The following is a 22,281-nucleotide window of genomic DNA, read 5'->3' as shown; positions in this document are numbered from 1 at the left end:
AAAGAATATCTACAAACTTTCAGATTATAATTTTAAAAAGGGAAATCTGTAATGATCCTCGGTAATGTGTGTGTCTGCGTGTGTGGTGTGTGTGGGTCTGTTAGGTTCTACACTAAAACAATTATGTTTGTTGTTTGTTCAACCAACTTATTTAAAATGAGTTGGAACAACACAAATATTGTTTTTTGAGGAACAACATAATAGTTTTGTTCAGTCCACTCAAATTTGTAAAAACTAATAAGTTAACTTAATTTCCTAATGTTTTCCCAACACAAATCGATTGTGTGGAACCCAGCATGTTTTACAGCGTATAATGTCTTGTCAAAACATTTAGCATTTACTAAACGGAAGAACAGTAATCAAATATGAAGATTAAGGATGACAAAAAAAGATCTGATTGCCATTTTCTTGCTATTAATTGTCTCAAATTATTACATGTAGTTTGCACCATTATATATCATTTTTGTAACAAGTATTTTATTTAAAGAATGGCTAAATTTACTTTACATGAATTATAATGATTAATTCAGCCCCGGTGTTACAGGGAACGATACAGGAAGTCATTTTTACCAACAGTGATCAGATTGTATAACCAAAGTCATATTAGATGAATTATGCTGAATTGAAATAACATTAATACTGTAGATATGGACTAGTGTCTACTCATTGTTTGAAACTAAGGTGTGCAGTATGAATGTAGTTTTATTAATATTATTGGTTGATAAAGTGTAAAGCTTTTAATCTGATTCAGTCTGACTCAACTGAGTTGAATCAGTTGACTCAAATCTTTAAGATTTGATTCATTGAACTGAGCTAATAAATCCCTGATCGATCTTTTAACGTAGGTTGATCCCCTACAGATAATAGAGTGAAAGTTCATCATCTGCATGTCTTTTTATATATGCCATTTATTTTATTTATCTTATAGTACAGAGAGAGCTGTGCTGTGGCATGTGAATTTCCCTTTTGGATTAATAAAGTCTGAACAAACAAGCATGAGGAAAAGATTGAGGACATGTCTTGATGGTTGTAAACTTTGGGTAACTTTCATACTCGAATATTTATTTATCACAGTTGATCAAACTTGTAATGTGTTTCAACATAGCTGAAATATGAATTCGAGTTTTGATGCATTGATCACTGAATCACTTTTTTTGTTGCCACTGTGTAAACAGCTTGTAATAAAACTCTCTAGATTATCCGTGAAAGCTTGTAAATTCCATGTTTTTTATCTGAACCACTACCTATGCTGCTGCAGTACATAATAAGTTCATGTGTTCTACAAAAACCATCATGCACTTTTATAAGAGGTCGAAAAAAATCATACCGGGATACCAATTAACACTGGTTTCCAGATGGCTGCACAGCTTTGAACAGTGTTGCACAGTTTGAGCTGATGATACGGATAAAACATCAGAGTGAAGGCATTATATAATCGGCTGATTAGCCTTGATAGATCGCTCTACCGAACGGGTTTCTCCCTCCGTCCATTTAATCTCAGCGTGTGCTGTATTGAGCGTGTCGCCCGAGCTGGTTTAAATGAACATCAGCGCTGCGCTTTAAGACAAATGGCTGCTGACGAAATGTTAAATATTCATACTAACACTTACCGCCATGTCGGAGGAAACCCACTGCTCTACTACAGCCATTAAACACCGGCATGTCCCACATCTACGCTGCCAATCTATATTACGTAAGTCTGTGCTCCGCTAAACAAGAGTGTGCAGTGGCAAACTGCAGAATGATACAGCCATTACTCTCTGGCATATTACAGACACACTGTGCCAAGTCAAGTTATGTAACTGCACATGCACATACAGCGAAGACACTCATACCATATCACAAGCTAAGAGATGCACGTACAGCGGAAAAACAAACTATGAAATCATTGATTCACTTGATCAGTGTGTGGGAATGTTAGTGAGTGTAGGATACTGTGCTGATGTTTTTGCTTAAAGTGCATGGTGACCTTGGTGCAAAATCCTCCACGTTTTATAACAAGGGATCCATGGATCATGGAATTTCTGGAATATCATGGAGTTTTTAAAGGTCTATTCCAGACGTTTTATAAATGTATTTATATTTTATTCAGGTCATAGAATGTCAGGGATCTTTGTTATTAATTTGACTTTAATTAAGCAAAATAATTGTAAACAATTTTCTTTTATGCTTATATTGGGTTATATTTTTGTAAGTGTAGCCTATATTAGGTGGCATAAATGGTCACTGACTGGATTTAAAATATAGCTTATTAGGATGCAAGCTAATTACTGTTAAATCTGGATTTTTTCCCTCTGCAACCATTATTTTGTCGCGTATTTAATTGCTGTAAAATAATCATCCTGTTATCGATATGTACAACTAATGTTGTATTAACCAAAAAGATTGAAAAGCCCCTTAAATAGTTCAATAAGGCAATTCAATCTAACTTCCAGTTCAACTTTGCTTTGGTTTTCAGCACTGTGTCCTAAACAGATGTGACGTGACAACACGCAATTGAATAGATATTTTTTGTCTGATCAGTGCTCATAGATCATGGAAATTCAGCTTTTTAGTCAGTAGCTACATTTCCGTCCACCTGTTTTTATGCACATTTTGGATATGTGCATTAAAAAGGGTTGATGGAAATGCCAAGATGCACAAAGATTTTGAAAATGCTTTAAAAAAAACAAATGCGCATAACTGAGTAGGATAAACTTTTCATTCAATAAGAAAAGATGCAGATAAACTACGATGGAAACACTTTTACCAAACAAATTCCAGTACGCGCATTAAAGAAGTCATGTGATTTTGTAATAAGAGATCATGTGATGGTAAAAATATGTGTGAATGGACAAACCAGCCTGCTCAGCACATCTGAAAAATATGTCAAACATTCTAAAACACCTTAACCATTTCAGAATTATTATTGTTATTATATTATTAATGACCTCCAGAATTGCCAAAAGCATCTGTGCTCTGCGTTTCACACCTTGAAATGCCACCGCGCGTTCATTGCGTGTCGGCATACTGTCTTCTGAGGTGCAAGTCATTTATTAAATGAAGAAAAGATTCACGCAGCTTCTCCTACTGCAGGACATTCTGTTTTTACTGTTGATATTTGGCGCCAGTTAATCAGCAAGTAAAGATTTTGTTCTCTTTGACTCATTGGATGGAAACTCTGCTTTATTCGCATGTCTTTTATGCGATATTCCTGTTCATTTAAAAACATAAACATAAACAGAGCTAGTAAAAGCCAGGGAAAGTCTTAGAATGACTTAGGGTGAGAAGCCTGTATAACACATACATTGGGGTTTGTATGTTTTATGGGGACATCCTACACTAAAAAAATAGATTTCTGCAAAATTGTTGCAAACTATTTATATGGGTTGAATTTTAACAAACAAATTAAATTTAGTAATGTTCAACTTCATTTGTTTGTTTAAATTCAACCCACATAAATTGTTTACAACCACTTTACAACGTAAATAAATTTAGTAAATCCAAGGAATCATCTTTGAGTCATTTTTTTCAGTGATATACTGTAGATGTAATGATTTTTATACAGTACAGACTGTATAATCTATACCCTTGCCCCAAACATTCCCCTTAACCCAACCCTCACAGAAAACATGCTGCTGTTTTACACAATGCTTCATTCTGTATTATTTATGGGCCTTTTTCCTCTTGGGGACAAAAAATGTCCCTGCAAGATCAAAGATTACTGGTATTGCTATTGTGGGGACATTTTGTCTCAATACATAGCAGGACCACACACAAAAACATAGATATACAGTACATACTGTATATTTATACACACATAGCTATGGGAAAAAGTTAGACACCATTTTTCAGTTTAGTTAGATATACGCTTTATAATTACTCTTTATGTTCATGACCTCTATATAAATAAATGCTGCATATGCATAAAATAGCAAATAAAGGTGCCATGTTTTCAGACACATGTTCTCCCGTGTTCGTGTGGGAGTTTCACAGTGATGGATTGCAGCTGGAAGGGCATCCGCTGCGTGAAACATATTCTGGATAAAGCTGTGGTCACACTTGACTTTTCTTCCCATAGACTTCCATTCATACGCACGCGAATGCGTCAGACCGGAAACGCAAGGTCATGCGTCAAGTTTCGCAGGTTGCTGCGGTGCAAAGTTCAAGCTTGGTGAACTCTGACCTGCAAAATCGCATCACTTGACTGCGTGAGACCAATCGAGTATCAAAACAGGACCTCTCTGGACAGAAATTGAAAACATGGAGCAATCGCTCGCTTTTTTTAATGTCTAATCATCTTGTTTAATCCCGCCCCTTTTCGCAGCGCCGTACGACAGAATTTCCAGCCTGATCTCACGAGAAAACGTAAGTATTTTACGTTTTGCCAGTTTCGTGGCTAATTCGTACGAATTCGTACGAGTTCAGTCGTACGAAATTGTACGATTTTAAAAAGGAGGCGTGGCACCTAACCCCACCCTTAAACCCAACCGTCATTGGAGGATGAGCAAATCGTACGAAAATATACGAATTAGATGATACGAATTTATACGAATTAGCCACTAAATCAAAAAGTTACGAATTGCCGTGAGATTGTGTCGGAATTTCGCACACACAAAGCCCAGTGTGACCGTAGCTTGAGTTGGGGGTTCACTCCGCTGTGGTGACCCCCGATAAATAAAGGGAAAGCCTAAAAGAAAATGAATGAATGAATGTTTTCAGACATGCTCAGACAATATGCATTTTTAGACCACACAATGCCGATGTTTAACTTCAGAAAAGTACTATATTTGGCAGGAAAAACCCTGATTTTCAATCATAACAAAAGTTATGGAGGCTGTCTGGAAGCTGCTTTTTTGTTTGGTTGCAGAGAAATGTAATCTCTATGTAGGGAGATGACCTGAACCTCTAGCCAAATTTAAAATGATGTCCCATAAATCATTTTTAACAGAAAGGATTACATTTGGAGAGAATGATGTCTTTGGCCCACACTTGCAGCTTCATCGCTATGAATTAGAATTCAGTAAATACTATACAGAGGATATATTTAGATCAGAAGTCTTCCCTGCATTAAGATGTGCTACAGTAGGAACGGCCATGTGCTCATTAGCATAGCTTTTTAGATTTTAAATATTTTATATTATTATTGTGTGGTTTTTTTTTACATCTACGGTGTGTGTGTGAGCCAGTAAGGATTTAATATCTTGCATCTCTCTAACACATCCATTAATCCATGCATAAATCTATCCATTCATCCTCATGGATATTCGTTTATTATTAAATTGGCTTTTCTATCGCTCATCCCAGGTGTCAGTCAGCATGATGGATGTTTCCATTTACTAATACCACATATAAACACACACACACGCACACGCACACACACACACACACACACACACACACACACACACTCACTCTTATACCATATACTGATATCCCTATTGTGTGGTTGAGATGACCATCTGACCTTCTATATATCATTTATTAATTGGTTTGTTTATGTAATTATTACTTTTTGTAACATCAAAATAGTTAATTAGGGAAATATTTAAGTACTTAGTTTTGCTAATATTTAAAGGATATGGTAATTGCATAACCTATCAATAACCCATGCATTTTATGTATAGTGGAAGTCAGAATTATTAACCCTCCTGTTCAATTTTAATTCTTTTATATTTTTCCTCAATTTCTGTTAAACATAATAGTTCTAATAACTATTTTTAATGACTTTTTTCTTAAATTATTACCATGATGACAGTACATAATATTTTACTGTATATTATTTAGATTTTTTTTTACTGATATGTTGATTGTTCAGCATAAAGTACAATTTAAAGGCTTAATAGGGTAACTACGCAAGTTAGGGTAATTATACTGTAAAAAATTGGTTGCCTTAAATTTTTAAGCTGAATCTAATTCACCTTATGAGTCCATTGAACTTATGTTAAACTGACTTAAAAAGGGCGACGCGGTGGCGCAGTAGGTAGTGCTGTCACCTCACAGCAAGAAGGTCGCTGGTTTGAGCCTCGGCTGTGTCAGTTGGCATTTCTATGTGGAGTTTGCATGTTCGCGTGGGTTTCCTCCGGGTGCTCCAGTTTCCCCCACAGTCCAAAGACATGCGGTTCAGGTGAATTGGGTAAGCTAAAAAATTGTCCATAGTGTATGTGTGTGAATGTGAAAAGAAAATGAATGAATGAATGACTTAAAAGAGCTTGCGGAACTTAAGTTAGAACATGATTAACTTAGTTTAATAAATGACAATGAACTGAAAACACAAGCTGTCTTGACTAAATGAACATTTATATTTTTTACACAGTGTAAGCAAGTCATTGTATTGTATAATCATGGTTTGTTCTGTAGCCAATCAAAAAAATAATAATGCTTAAGGGGGGTTATAATATTGATCTTAAAATAAAAAAGTGCATTTATTCCAGCCACATGAGAAATACTTGAAAACGAATAAGTAATTCACAGGAGGGCTAATAATTTGGCCCTCAACTGTATATGTATATGTACTGTATGCGTGTAATACCAAATTGCATTACAAAATAATGTTTAAATGGTAAATATTTAATTCAATTCAATTCACCTTTATTTGTATAGCGCTTATACAATGTAGATTGTGTCAAAGCAGCTTCACATAGAAGATCATAGTAAATTGGAACAGTGTAGTTCAGTTTAGCTCAGTTCAGTGTGGTTTAATAATCACTACTGAGAGTCCAAATACTGAAGAGCAAATTCAACAATGCGCAGCTCTACAGATCCTGAACCATGCAAGCCAGTGGCAACAGCGGAGAGGGAAAAAAAACTTCACTAATTGGCGAAAGTGAAGACAAAAAACCTTGAGAGAAACCAGGCTCAGTTGAGCACTACCATTTTAATTTCTCCGCTGGCCAAACGTCTTGTGCAGAGCTGCAGTCTCAGAGGCGGAGGCTGGAAGCTGGCCTCAGCGAAGACTCGTCTGTCTCTGGAGCGTCACAGGAATCAGTCTCATGTTCTCCACTCCTCCATGACCACCACAGTAGCTGCTCAGGATACGGCCTGGTCCAGGACAGGATATATTTAGTATTCTTTTTAAAAAATAAAACACCAATTTGATGTGAAATGATTTCAATGGTAAAATCTGTACACAGAATACAAATAAGATTAAAGTTGACCTATGCTGCATTCTAAAAAATGAATATATTTGGTATACTTCATTAAAACTTCAGCATCTTGGTGAAATGGGTGTTTTTTCCAGTACCATTTTGTAAATATAAGTTTATAATATAATAAAAAAATTGACAGTTCAATGTATTTATTTATTTTCTTACTTACAAATGTATTTCCTTAATATCTAGACCGAATCTTGATATTCATTTAGTATTAATTTGATCCAAAATATTTTAAGTGGTATCTAAATAATATATAAATATAGTGAACAATGCATGGATATAATCCATTGATTTTGGGTTCTTGAAATCATTGCTTATTTCATCTAAATGTATTTAGAGACATATATAAGCATGTTTTTTTTTTTTTTTTCACAATGAGCATATTTTTTTCATGAATACATATAGCATGTGCATTAGAACCGTGCGCGTGTTTTCATTTTTCTTTTAGTGCGCTTGTATTTTTAGTGACTTTCAGGCTTGGTGGCTTCGCAACATTTGTGCTATAGCGAATGGATGCTATTTATAGACAGATGATGTATACGGGTGCCCACTGGCTTGGAGAATGTGCTACTATTACCTACACGCGGACACATACACATGCATACATACACAGATTGTGTGTTATACCGCAGACAACCTCCCTAAATAGAGCCTGCATCAGGGCCACATCCATAACAGCAAATTGAATGCATCTATCCATCTAACAGTATTTATTTTCTTTCTTCCCTCAGGAGACTGAGATCAGCAGGAAGAGGAAGGAGTGTGAAGTCCTTGAGGAGGAGGTGAAGAAAAAGAGCCAGTCATGTCAAACTCTAGTGAGAGCCTTTACTTGTTCACATCGCATGCTGGGTGTCGTATCAGACTCTTATGGGAGATTTTACTGTTAGTCTTACGCCATACATAGCTTTTTGAGTTGTGATTCATTTGGGGCTGCAGTTAATAGGGTAGGATTGTTTGAGGGGCCTACAGGTACTAAGACATTGGAGATTGTTGGGGTTAATAAACTGTGACCACATGAAAGCATTTATGTATTTAATTGAAATCATTTTGTTAAATATAAGCAAAAAAAATCTGTAGATTTAGATATTTTGCTCAAAATATTTACAGAAGACTCTGCTTTTGTTAAAAGCAAAACATTGAAAACTGATGTTTTATCGAAAGCCAAATAGAGTTGTTAAATATATGTGTGCACTAGGGATGGCTTGATACCATAAATTTGGATTCTGTACAATACTGGAATCTAATACCTTGCTATCTATGCAACACAGGCTCATTGTGAATATGTACCGCCGTATACATTTCTGTAGAGCGCGAATTATGTAGCCAGAGCTACCATGGTTGCATTTCGTATTTAAACTGAACGCTAAGGGGTAGTAAGTTTCTTTTTGCACTACCGCTTACCTCTGTGCGGACGGATTTACCAGTTTCCCAGTAGCTCGCCATGTACAGTATGTCGGCAAACTTGAGACGCAGAGAGGAGTTGACCACAACGACGGGGTTCAAGTCTGGTGAAGAACGGTTCCAGATAGCAGGTAAAACAAAACCAAAAGGCAAAAAAATCAAATAAACAAGTAAATAACAGGGTGAGAACGTGGTAAGATCTGAAATCTTGGTAAAACACTTTTGTTTTTCTGGATTGCTTTTGAAAACACTGTTGGTTGGGTTTAGGGAAGGGGGTGATTGGGTCAATCGGTGCTTTTGAAAACACTTGGTTAGGTTTAGGGAAGGAGGTGGGTGGGAGTTATCGGTCAGTCAGTCAGTCGACAGTGGCCTCTGGTGGATTTACGTGAGAACAGCAGGCGCGAATGGCACTTGCGAGAGAAATTTGAGATCTGAAAAAGCATACACAGTGGTATCACAAACAAAAACTGCAAGAAAACATACCTCCTGGGACCTATTTCGTGATCTCCAGTCATTTATATAGAGGGTACGTATCAATAATGAGCCTGGGTTGGATTTTTACTACACTGATACCATAGGCGATAAATATCCAGCCAATATAAGCGAATATAAAACTTACTTTAAAAATAAATGAATAGCATTTGAATTATTATTTGTTTTTCATTAATTAATACCTGTGCATCAGACTGTAACAAAAAAAATTGTACATTTAGATGAAAGATTGTTAGGTACGTGTTTAATACACTATTACACTAGTGTTACACAATAGTGTTTAACACACTATTGTTAACATTCTTATCAGTTAATTTATCATCTCATTTGAAAAAGATTAATCATTTCTGTATCACTGTTAAGTCAGCTTACCTATTAAATTATAACACAGGTTAAAGCTTTACTGTCAGTTCATTCACCATTATCATCTGTTTCATATACAAAATAATGATAGTTTCACTTCTAATACTGTCCTCATATACTAGTTTCGGACACTAACGGAGATTTACTTATTCGATGATCCATTGCATTGTTCTGTTGTGAAGTTTACTAGTTTCAGCAAAGCTTCAATTGTGAAGCACTGAATTTCAATGTGCACAATACACTGTAAAAATGCAGGGTTTCACTCAATTCATTCATGTCGTCCTAACACAAGTCCATTAAGTTAATGTAACAAATTTAAGTGGATTGAATAAAAAAGTTTCCCAAAAAAATCTCCAGAGGTGTGTTGTTTCAGCTTATCTTAAATAAGTAGTTTGTACAACCAGCAAGAATTATGTGTTTTAGTTTACCCAATTGAAATATAATGTGTACCAGTATTTTTCCATTGATTTTCCATTTTACTGCACATCCCTAGTGTGCACAATTTTTCAATTATTTGCACCATGTGAGCAAAATGGTTATGTGTATTGAATTGATTTTTGACATTTTTTGAGTATACCTGGGTTACCAGGGAGAGGAAATTGTTCAACCCATACCTGCTGTTTCTCAGGGCTATAAATATGAGGAAACATATGAGGAAACACACAGGCCAAACTCATTCATCACAATGGGTGAAACCAAAGAAAAGAGTGTTATTTTGAGGCAAAAGGTTGTTGAACTTTACAAAATGGAAACTGTCTGTTTCTTGAAAATGCCCATTTCCACCATTACAGGCAATAATTAAAAATTAATTTAGAGAAGGCATTCTTTCAGTTGACTGTTGGTCAGCATCTTCGTTTAATCTTAGTAAGAGTTGATTTAATCTGAATTTTAATCTGTAGCCTTTTTTTCCTTTTATAAAATGGCTTCTTTTACTGTAACCAAAAGCACATGTAGCATTACGATGCATTTCTCAAACCCTCACAAGGTTTTGTAGGTACAGTAGCATAGGATTTTACAAGGGATCAAACCACCGACCTTGTGGGAAGTGGCCCACTTTTTCCAACCCACCCTTGAGAGCTGTGTGCTTCACTTTCATAATTAGATTCTGGATTTTGATTGGCACAATACATTTGGATCCAGGGGGACAATTTTAGCGAACAACATAATTGCTGATAAAGACGTTTTGCTGGTTGAAGCACATGGATGTTGGAAATGCTGTTCATTTTACTCTCACACACATACTCCACACTCTCAAGGGCATTTTCTCTCTTTGCCTTCTCTGTCATTCTGTCTTGCTGTTCACATAGTGCCCTCCAATAATATTGGCATCCTTTGGGCATGTGTTTACTAAAGTATTTTTCCAGGGGTAGGTGTATTTTTTTGTTGTTTTCAAAGTTGTTTTGAGAGCCACATTTTATAGAACGTCAGCAGAATGGCAAGGTTATGAGCATTTGTTTTATGTTTTATGTTTATGTTTTCAAAAAAACAGTTAGAGAACAAATTCATGACGCAAGTTGTGCAAAAACGATTTGGTGTACACACGCCTTTAGTAAATATGAGAAATGAAGAATGTAAAAAAAGTCTGTATTTTTTTTTAAGCTTTTGATATTTTGCTCAAAATATTAACAAACAAACAAACAAACAATCCAAACAAACAAAACAAAAAAAAACTAAAGACAAAAAAAAGACTTTTTGAATTCATGATGATATAATTGACACTGGTTTCTAGCTTTGGTGACTTCCTGACCCCGCATTTAAATTCAGGGATTCTCATGCTGTAATTCTTTGAGATGTTTTGACCCCTTTGAACCTTTACCCTTACAGATTGACACTTTAGTGATTTAGCGATAGACCATCCTCTTTCATGCTGATTCATAGCACTACAAGTTGACTGCAATCTCTTTATTGCCCTGATGGTGGAAACTTTCCAGCATTTTTGCTATTTTCTTAAAGCCACTTCCCATTTGTGACCCTGAACCACAAAACCAGCAATAGGTGTCAATTTCTGTTTTAGAAAATTGAGATTTGATGTATCATCTGACAGCTGAATAAATAAGTTTCCCATTCCCTATAATGAAAATCTAGGGTATAACAAGGCATAGTAGAATAATAAAAAAATCAGTATAGCAATGGACATACTGACACCACTGTTTCCTCGTTCTCATGTAAATTCCATGAGTGTAAAACCCATGGTAGACAACGACCAATCAGAAGACTGTGCATTACTGGGCAACAAGAGCACGAGGCACGTTCAATCTGGCTTCAGGATGTAAAATGCAAGATTTACATTAAATCATCTCCACTCTGAATAGGTATAATATATGTTTAGTTACATCTTTTGTCCATTTATCGTGTTTATTGTGAAATTGGATACATATGTTTCAACAAACATGTGTAGACTGCTGAATCCTGTCAAATCACTCAGCTCAAATGTCATCTGTTTATGCAGAGGTTGATATTCAATTCAATTCAATTCAATTCACCTTTATTTGTATAGCGCTTATATAATGTAGATTGTGTCAAAGCAGCTTCACATAAAAGGTCATAGTAAATTGGAACAGTGTAGTTTAGTTTGTAGTGTTTAAGTTCAGTTCAGTTTAGCTCAGTTCAGTGTGGTTTAATAATCACTACTGAGAGTCCAAATATTGAAGAGCAAATCCAACGATGTGCAGCTCTATAGATCCCGAACCATGCAAGCCAGTGGCGACATGCAAGCCAGTGGCGATATTAATTCCTGGCTGAATTTTCTTTGACTATAGCTTCAAAATACAACACGATACTGTCAAGGTTTCAGTGGGTTAGGAGCGAGGACTCGAGTGCAGGGAAAATGGGTATTCATTAACAAAACAACAAAACGATTAACAAAACAAATAAACAAACTTGACTGGGCAGGCTGGCAGGGATCGGGACTATTGGACACGACAGGACAAGGCTATAAACGACAACGAGCTGGCACAAGACAGCAGACATGAGGAGAATATGAGCAGAAATTATATTTATATTATATATAATTATAATTATATAATTAACAAACAAACAGGTCAACATAATAAACTAATAATGGCTTAACTAGGAGGGTGGGACTAGACAATAGACAGGAGAGCACGACACAAAGAAACAACACAAGCCATGTGCTCACATAAAACGAGACTTGAACACGCAGCCAATGAGAGAACTCAGTAACCGCGTGTTCACATGAGACACTAAAGCACGCGGCCCATGTAAACATGTACCACATGCTAAACACATCACCAACAGAAGACAGAACGCAAGACACAAATACATAATAAATGAAAACACTCACCGTTCCCTCACACATGCAACTTGCATATTTCATCCCAGCGCCAACCGAAACCAACTAGACTTAGACGCTGGGAATGAAGCACCATGCTGCAGACAGAACGAACACAAACATCAGGACGAGAGCACGTGTCGCAAACACGCCCAGAGCTTACGCGTCCGCATCAAGCGGGAAAGTGCATGGCCCAAGCGCAGCCGAGACGGCGCTCATACAAAGAGACACACAATGACAGAAATTAAGTGCTCAACCTGAGAAAACTCAAGCAGAGCACAACATACAAAACAAGACAGAACTAGTGTCTGGACTCTGCCACCAAAACAAGAATTAACAAGATAGGAGTGGCAGCATCCTGACACTCTTTTGTCAAGTTTAATTATATTTAGTCTTTATTCACAACAGATCTGGTGAGCAAAAAAGGTTAACATTACTCTGACTGGGTTTTTATTTGTCCGTGATCAGAGTACATCATGCTGTGTGTGTGTGTGTCTGTAAGAGCGGCATGTTAGAGCAGAGCTTATTATTATTCATGGCACCAACCATATATGGTCAATCATGGACCTTCTGATGCTATGGGTATTTAATGGAGTAATAAATGAACTTAGAAAACCGTTTCTGGAGATTTTTTTTAACTTACCGAAGCCATAAACCTACTATGTAGATATCAGACAACAATTTAACCTATTAAACCAATACAGTATATGGCACCTTCAAAATAGATCACTATTTGGCTGTTAAACAACTATCTGAAAATCTGGAATATGAGGGTTCTTAAAATATATAAATATTGAGAAAATTGTCTTTAAAGTTGTCCAAATTAAATTCTTAGCAATACTGTACATATCACTAATCAAAAATTAAGATTTAATATCCTGACGCTAGGAAATGTGCACAATATCTTCATGGAATGTGATCTGTACATAATCTTCTTTGAATTATTGGCTTAATGTCAAAATAGATCATTTTGACAATGAAATGTAGGGTATTTGCATGCAACATAAGGTTTTGTGATCCATCAAATCCAGCTGTTTTCTTTGGTTTTAACGAATGATGAAGTGAGTTTGACCTCATATTTATACATGTGCACAATTTCCTGTTTCCTTATCTCCCACACTGTAAAAAATAAATCCGTAAAATTAACGGTAAAAAAGCGGCAGCTGTGGTTGCCAGTACTTTACCGTTAAAAATACGGTACAAACCGTACAAGTAATTTCTAATTTTTATGGTAAACTACCATATTTTATGAATTTATAGAGGTAATTTGTCTGTATTTTGAATTAAAACACCTACACATTTTGTTACACAGTTAGACATGTTAACACAGCCATATATATGCAGGTGGTGATGAGAACGTTACATAATGAACCAATGCTCATCACAAATAACTTTTCCCACAAGCAGAAAAGTGTATTCACACAGCTACTAAACACCAGTATGGTAACACGCATAAAATTAGTCATGAAATAAACATTATTTATCAACATTAGATGTAACATAATTCTCTAATGTACATAACTTATGGGGAAACAACTAAAAAGATCCATAGTAATGTCAACAAAAAGCATAAAAAGTGATGTGCCATACAGGGAATTTTGGGAAAGTCAATTTACGGTTATTCGCCGTATATACAGTATTATGGAAACATACTGTTAACCAGGTTACGGATTTGTACTGTAGCATTTTTACAGTTACTGTTGAAATCACGGCCATTTTTTACAGTGGTGCTACAGATGTCAAATATGAGTGGGAATATACTTTTTGCCCAAATAAATTGCTTGTATGAACTCATATGAGTGCCAATATTTGTACACACATATAATTGACAAATATATTAGATATATTTTATAACAAATAAAATTAAGTTATTCTCATAAATCTGTTCTGGCTTTGCTATTGTTTGTTTTAAATATTATGGATATTAGTGGAGGACACTTTATAGTATACGTGGAGAGCTGACTCCAAGGTCCACTGTCAGGGGAAACAAAGAGTAGACAGAATAAAAAGCAAGCGCAAGTGAGGGTAAGAGGAAGATGAGCGAGATAAAGAGTGCGGTGTATGTACAGAGACTAATCGGTCCTGACTGCCAGGGAAGCTCCTTTAAACAGCCTCTCTCTTCTTCTGCATTCCTCTCACCTCAGCGTTCGTTCGGGAAAAGACTTTTCATCCATTTCACATGAGAGAGGCTTTTTACAGCTGAGGAAGACCTTTTAAATCGGGTCATGCCCCGAGTTAAACTTTTGATTCCTGGTTCTTGGTTTTATGTGGAATTACACGAATATGAGGTCTTACGTAATACGCTGGGAGCTTAAGGGGCGACTGCATCACTGTTTAATATTGATACTTCAAGCACTTGTGGTGTTTCATGCTCACAAAACAATACTGATCAAAAATGCAGGAGTGAAATTTTTGATACTTATTTCTTTTTAAGGGGCCATGAGATCCCCCTCTTTCGGTTCAAGTCTACCTCAGAATCTTTTCAAAAAATGCTTGATGATGGGCGTAGAGCGCTGCGAGAGGAGGGAGGAGTGGGCATGGCCAGCAGAGCAGGGGAAAAAAAGGGGAGCGAACAAAATGAGACACAAACAGTGAGGAGACATATGGTTTAATAGTTTACAAAAGTTAAAATGCAGAGAAATAAACAGTAATTTTAATGCCCTGCTACATGTGTTATTCATAATTTCATATAAACATAACCACAGTTTGTTATATCATTATAAAGATAACAATGTAAACACTATAAATGAGGAGGACTTCTCTCCTTCTGAATCCCTGGGTCTGAATGCAGACACAGTGGATAGCAGTGCAGCAGGTCTCTTGCCCTGTCTATTCCAACTATTAACCCTGCCGGTAATCTGGAGGAATTTAAAAAAAGGCAAACACAGCAGCACGAATATAGGCGATGTGTCTGAATGGTAGCAAACTCCACTGATAAAAGACAAAGTCCACCATTCTCCAATTCTCGTACAGCGCTCTTGACAAAAATGCTTACTGCACACCAAGAGGTTGGCTGTTTCGACCCTGACAGCATCGTGGGGAAACACATGCAACAAACCCTGTGAATCATGGAAACAAACACATAGCGTTACAACTCTTCATGAACGGCTAAATATTGCTTGCTGTACACGGACACGGTCAAACCAAGTTATTGGGTCTGCCTTGCCTTCATGCTTGCTCATGCTCTCATGAATAATTAAGAAGCAGGGTCTTTTCATAGGATAAGAAAACTCCGCTATGAATAATAATGAGAAACCAACGCATCATCACTTCACTAGCAGATTCGCGCTACGTCACCGATTTTGATCCCGCGCCAAAAATTATTTTAAACCCAGAAGATGAAATTAGCTGACAAAAGCTCAAAATGATACATTTTTCCCCACACATAAAGCTGAGAGGTGCTAACGTTGCTTAATTGATGCTCAACACACACAAATCTGTTAAAATTTCAAGAAAAGCACTAGAGGGTGTCTTGAAACTTAAGTGATTTGAATCTTGAATCATGACTAGTGAGCTGCTTTGCATTGCACACATTTGACAAGATTGAACACTTGAAGCTTGTGGCTTTTTTTTGTAAGGAATTTTATGGTGAGGGGTGGTTTGAAAAGATTATAATTTACATGCAAACAAAAGAAACCTGTTGTATAGGTCCTGATTTTGCTGAACATGTACAGTGTGTGTGTCTCAGTAGGACGCGCGTCTCTGAGTGTGAGAATCAGCGGTATAAATGTTTCTCCGCAGGGGCTCTCTGTGCCACAGGAGGCTCCATTTTCACAGTAACGACTGTAAAAATACACTGAACTTAATCTCCAGACAGATCTATACACACACAAACATTGGCAAAGCCTGACAGAAGGCTTTTTCCTTCTTTGTTAAGTGTTAGCTGTGGATTGGCACAACTTTCTTCCAAAGCTTTACGGCTGCCAGCCTACATTCCTAATGAGTGAACTACACCTGAAACATCAGCGCTTTTCACTCCGTTCCAAATGGAGGATCTTGACATCCATACAATTCACAACTCACAGCTGACCCTTCACACACCCCCTAAAAACAAAGCTTCCCTGTCAATTTGTGCCATCCCTAGGGAAATAGCGAGGTATTTCTGGAAAAATGACATAACCGACTGAATTCAGAAAGAAAGGACATTAAAGACATCCTTTCATTTTCCTTCGGCTTAGTCCCCCCTTTTTTATCAGGGGTCACCACAGGGGAATGAACTACCAACTATTCCAGCATATGTTTTACATAGAGGTAGTCCTTCCAGCCACAACACATTACTGGGAAACACAGCAACACGGGGAGAACATGCAAACTCTACACAGAAAAGACTCGAACCAGTGACCTTCTTGCTGTGAGGCGACAGTACTAACCACTAAGCCACTGGGCCGCCTAAAGAAAAATAGAAACTGTAAATTGCCCAGCCTTTCTATGTTTGCGTTGTGAGTCCCATACAAGCACCTATTTACCCTTCTTCATTTTAAAGGTGCAGTAGGTGATCTGCCAAAATGCTAACTGGTTAGCATAATAGCTTTGAAACCACACCCCTTCGTCCAAAAGCATGCCTTCTGAAACACAAATGCGCACTGTAAAGATGAGTTGACAATCCACTGGATTATGTCATTAGCCTGTTAGATTTCCCAACGAAAAACTCGATTATATCTAGCACGTTTTCAGTTGTGTAGCAAGCAAAACTTGTCATAATGTGCTATATTTCATGCATGCAAGGATTACTGGTCTCACTCTCTCATGCGCTTTGTCGTGAAGCGACTACGGTATGCTTAGTGGTTGGCTGGTGGGGTGCAGGAATTACACTTATTATTACTAAGCCAAACTTACATGCTATTTCAGAGCGAATATTCAGAGTAGCATGGTAGACAATATAGGGAGCGCATCACAGGTTGTCATTGTTCAAAAATTAACCAATGTGATGTCATATAAAACCAACTTCAGCTCAGGAAAGCAGGCTAGGTGGTATAGCACTATTTACTTTAAAAAAATGTATTATATCAATGCTGTTAAAGGTCCCTTATGAAACTGAAAATAGTCACATCAATCTTTCGCCAGAAGATTTCAGCGGCTGAACAACACTTCTGTGCATATAACCCATTCGTAAAACAACAAAATCTAGAAAAGCTTTGCATGACTAAAATACTTTTAAAACATAACGTTACCCGTCTAAATTAAATCCTTCAGCCTTGGTGTCGTCCTTTCTCCAGCGTGCAAAACTAACTCCAATATTGATTCAGGATTTTAAAAGGTTTTGATTCAGCATTTGTTTTTACTGCTCTCTCTCTCTCTCTCTATCTCTCGTGTCTAATCTACATTTGCTGACAGACAGTTTGGGCTACTTATCAGAATTATGGGAATTATCGGCCTAACAAATTTTATTGGATGAACAGTTTTTAGTCTTATACCTTACCTTGATATAAATACATTCAGATCATTTACTTTAATCACTACTATTGGGATGTTTAGATACTTTTAACCAGCACAGCAAAAATGTTTCTGAAGACAATCATCTACTGCACCTTTAACCACATTCATGTTATTTGTCTGCAAAGGGTCAATGGACCATTTTCACATTTTCGGCTTTCTCTGTAGCAGAAGAAGAATAAACGAAACTCCACATTGCTGTTATCAAGACTTTCAGAAAAAGAAAAAAAAAATGTGTGTGACTGATAACAGCAGGCAGAGGAGAGAACAATGTCAAATTTACCGTCCTGCCTATTCACTCTGCATTTCAAGCTCCCAGCAAAAGCTGTAATTCTGCTTTTTTGTAATTTGATGCAAATATAATGTAATACATACTTAAGTACTGTACATATAAATGTGCAGTTTTTTAAAAATCTAAATACTAAAAACTTTGAAGGATTTATGAGGGTTATACCATTAAACGCTCCATAACAGTGAAAAGGGTCCAGTGTTAGTTTATATACAGTATAACATCAGAATTACAAAGTAAAAGAGTACTAAAATCGCAATACTAATGGTGCCGGGTTTGCGGGAGCAGTATAGGAAATGCAAGATTAAATTGATTAATGTAGAAAGTCAAAAATATTTGAAAAAAAAAAATAATAAATAAAACTCATAACAAGAGAACCTATTAAAAAAGCTTAAGTTTTTGGAGAATTTCCCCTTTGTTGAAAGGAAATGTCTGAAAGCAGGCTAAAGGATTCCTCAAAACATAACACTGAAAGGATACTATTACAGGATGGTTAAATAAAGTTGTACGAGCGAAAGTCTCTAAAACGCTACGCGAGTGCATATTTTTATCTCCAGTGACCTCTTTGCGTAAATGCAATCAGTCCAGCAATGTTCCCAGTGTCCAGCTTCACTAGCACACTGTGTTAAAAGACCGAGTGTAGAGCTGCAAGGGACAAACTCAATTACCTAAGAGCTGTGTGCGCCAGCCTTTGGACCATCTATGAGGTGCCGTGGGTTGTTTGTGTAGTGCGTGTGCTTTTTTTTTTTGGTGACTATACATACACTTTCATGTTTCTGTGTGTCCATTAGTAGCAGAGCGGGTTGTTTGTCCCCTCGGCTCCAGCAGATTTTTGTGCTTGTTTTGTGTCCTGCTGAAAGCCTAATAGAAATGAATGGAGAAAAATACAAAGAAGCATGCAGGTCCTTATTTGATTCTAGGAAAAAAATAATAATACAGAACTCCACTTCATGACCATCATTTGTTTCTCTTCAGTTGTATTAACCACAGCACCCATTTGCATATTGTTTTACTTAAAGCTATTATATATATTTAAGTTAAAAATAATGCAAATTATATATATATAATTAGCTGTTGATATTTTTCTTTCGTTTTTTAGATGTGCAGGTATGGTTGGGGGCCAATTTGGCAGCGTGGGAGAGGGAATGGTTGGAGGCGGTGTTTGACAGAGTGCGCGCGACGTGGAGTATGGCAAGCCGAAGAGCTCATAAATACACTATTGATCAATCGCGTTTACAAACAAAACGCTGCATTAAACGGCGCTAATACCATTTTAAACGCCGCTAAACACGCCGTTTTGATTGCTAACTCTGCGAATAACGTGCGTAAACCTTTAAAAATGCAGTTTTTAACTGCGTTTTAGTGTTAGTAAAAAGCGCGGCTTACAACGCGACCCGCTTCCCACTAAAACGCGCGTTAAACGTTATAAACTTTAATCCCACTAAATTTAACTAATTCACATATTTCACGAACTAAATCATAATATTAAAATAGGAAATATTTTTAATACAAGACTACAGATGATGTTTCCATCTCTGTAAGTTACTCTGACAGTTAAAATGAGTACATTCACTGAGTGGTTCTGTCACTGTGTTTAATCCTTTCCGGGAAAACTTCCGGGAGACTTGGGATGTCTGAATATCAACAACAACTTTAACGTTAGTGAGATGCGATCCAGCGGTACATCCTTGATAAACTGTCCGACGTGCACTGCTCACTGGAGCTCAGACGAGCGCATGACAGTATGTGTGTGTGTGTGTGTGTGGTCACGTGATGTGCGTTTTCAGTGGACGGAGGGCTGTTCAGAAATGCTAGATAAAACCATAGACTGTAAAATATATGGACGTAGCATCCGTGACGTCACCCAAATGTTTCTGAACACTGCAAAAGAAGCTACAAGTAGGCGCGGCCAATCGTCGCCATTTTGTTTGTGCGTCATCGCACCCACGGTGGGATACCAAACAAGGGAAAAGAGGCGGAAAGTGAGCGGAGCTACAGACACCTGCTGGCACTCTGCTTAGACCTGGCAGACAGACTTTACTTTGGGAGAAACGCTTGATACTCTATTACCTGCAACTCGTTTGTGTTCTGACCACATGTGCTTGGCTGTACACTATATCAATAAAGTGTTTAGACTTTTAAAAACACTGTTGTAATACACTGAGCCACTAAGCATTGTTCTTATGACGTTTTTCTACAGGAGGAAAACGCGAATTACTTCCAAACACTTCAAATATAGTCTGTGTTAGTAAATGCAAGACTATTGATGAAATCCAGCATAACACTGTATGATAACGCTTCAGATGACTGTTCTAGAGCCTACAGCTAATCAATCTGTCAGATTCTGGAGTGCTTTACGGGTCTAAAGAAAAATATTAATGATAAATTATCTTAAATAAAACAAATACATTTAGAGATGGTATACAAGTATATAACTTTACTCACATGGGAAACGGAGGCCACATGAATGGTTTGTGAGCACAATTAAGTGCACACAGCATCCCATATCATCTGATAATTGTAAGAAATAAGTCCAAAAGGCAGCTGACTGTGTAAAGCCACATAAAACAACACAAAAATACGATGAATATGCCGAGATCAGTGGCCAATCTGCCGGATTCAGCTGAGGTGAAGTGACGGCGACCAGCGAGACCTAGCTGTCATTCAAGTGGCCACGCCCTTAATTATTCAAACTTAATATAACCTAATATAAAGGAAATGGATGAGTTATAAAAAAATTCACCCCCCTCACAGTTGTCATGGAGGGTAATAATAGCTATATGAACCAAAATCGTTCTTTGTACCAGGCTGTAAACACCTTTTTTTCTGCTGTAAAGTTGACCATTCTAACAGTGGGCTCAATTGCCACTTGCTCTATTATGGAGCCAGGACTAGTGGAATTTTGATGAATTGCAGTTTCAGTTACTTCCGTATTGGCTTCCCGAGGGAGAGCGGGAGGTTGCCGCTTGGATAAAACACGTTGTGGATGTGGACCATTTTCGTTCTAAAATGCCATTTTAAAACTAAAACGTATTAGTGTAAACAGGGCATGAGTGTGTATTTTTCAAGAGCGGGTTTGCGACGGGGGCGGGGCGGAGGATCGGCGATGCCGGCTCAGCATCGTGTTGTCTATTAGCCATCGTCTATCAGCCCAACCCTATGTGCAGGGTATTTTTTGCTTTTACAAAGGTGAAAAGAGCATGGAAAGTTTCATCTGTAAATTATATTTTGGGTTTAGAGTTGGGTATCGTTGAATTGTTTTATAATACATGGTGCCAAATCAATATTTTTAATACTCAGCACATGCCTAAATTGTGCCTAAATTTACATTTTAAATAAAGAGCTCAAAATGACCTTGGGTTACATTAAATTATTATGATAGGACAGCATAACTAGATGGGAAGTAAAGTTAGTGAGAGATTGGGAATGGTCCATGAGTCGGGACTCAAACTCGGGTAGCTTGCAGTGTAGTTGCGCTTTAAATGTTGTTCCTAAATTGAACAATATATAAAAAGTTTGAAGTATAATCATTCATTCATTTTCCTTTGGCTTAGAGCCTTATTTATCAGGGGTCGCAACAGCAGAATGAACGGCCAACTATTCCAGCATACTATATGTTTTGCAGCAGATGCCCTGCCAGCTGCAACCCAGTACTGGGAAACGTCCATACACTCTCACATTAACACACACAGATACACTATGGCCAATTTAACCTACACTGCATGTCTTTGGATTGTGTGGGAAACTGGAGCACCCAGAGGAAACCCACGCGAACACGGAGAGAACATACGAATTACACACTGAAACGCCAACTGGCCCTGACGGGACTCGAACCAGCGACCTTCTTGCTGTGAGGCGACAGTGCAAAACACTGAGCC

The 22,281-nt window shown here is 37.3% G+C and overlaps 1 protein-coding gene across 2 annotated transcripts in view; it reads left to right on the top strand.

The window, feature by feature from the left end:
* rimbp2b (RIMS binding protein 2b) overlaps positions 1-22,281 on the top strand; it is a 205,094-nt gene that overhangs the window by 66,134 nt on the left and 116,679 nt on the right. For both annotated transcript variants that reach the window (XM_056463339.1, XM_056463337.1), the window contains exon 2: positions 7,865-7,948. The gene's annotated coding sequence lies outside the window, so the exon portion shown is untranslated. The remainder of the gene's footprint in view (positions 1-7,864; positions 7,949-22,281) is intronic.

Source organism: Danio aesculapii, chromosome 8 (genome assembly GCF_903798145.1).
Source record: "Danio aesculapii chromosome 8, fDanAes4.1, whole genome shotgun sequence".
In the NCBI taxonomy this organism is placed as follows: Eukaryota; Metazoa; Chordata; class Actinopteri; order Cypriniformes; family Danionidae; genus Danio; species Danio aesculapii.
The sequence above is the reverse complement of the archived record's forward strand: the minus strand, read 5'-3'. Positions and strand labels throughout refer to the sequence as shown.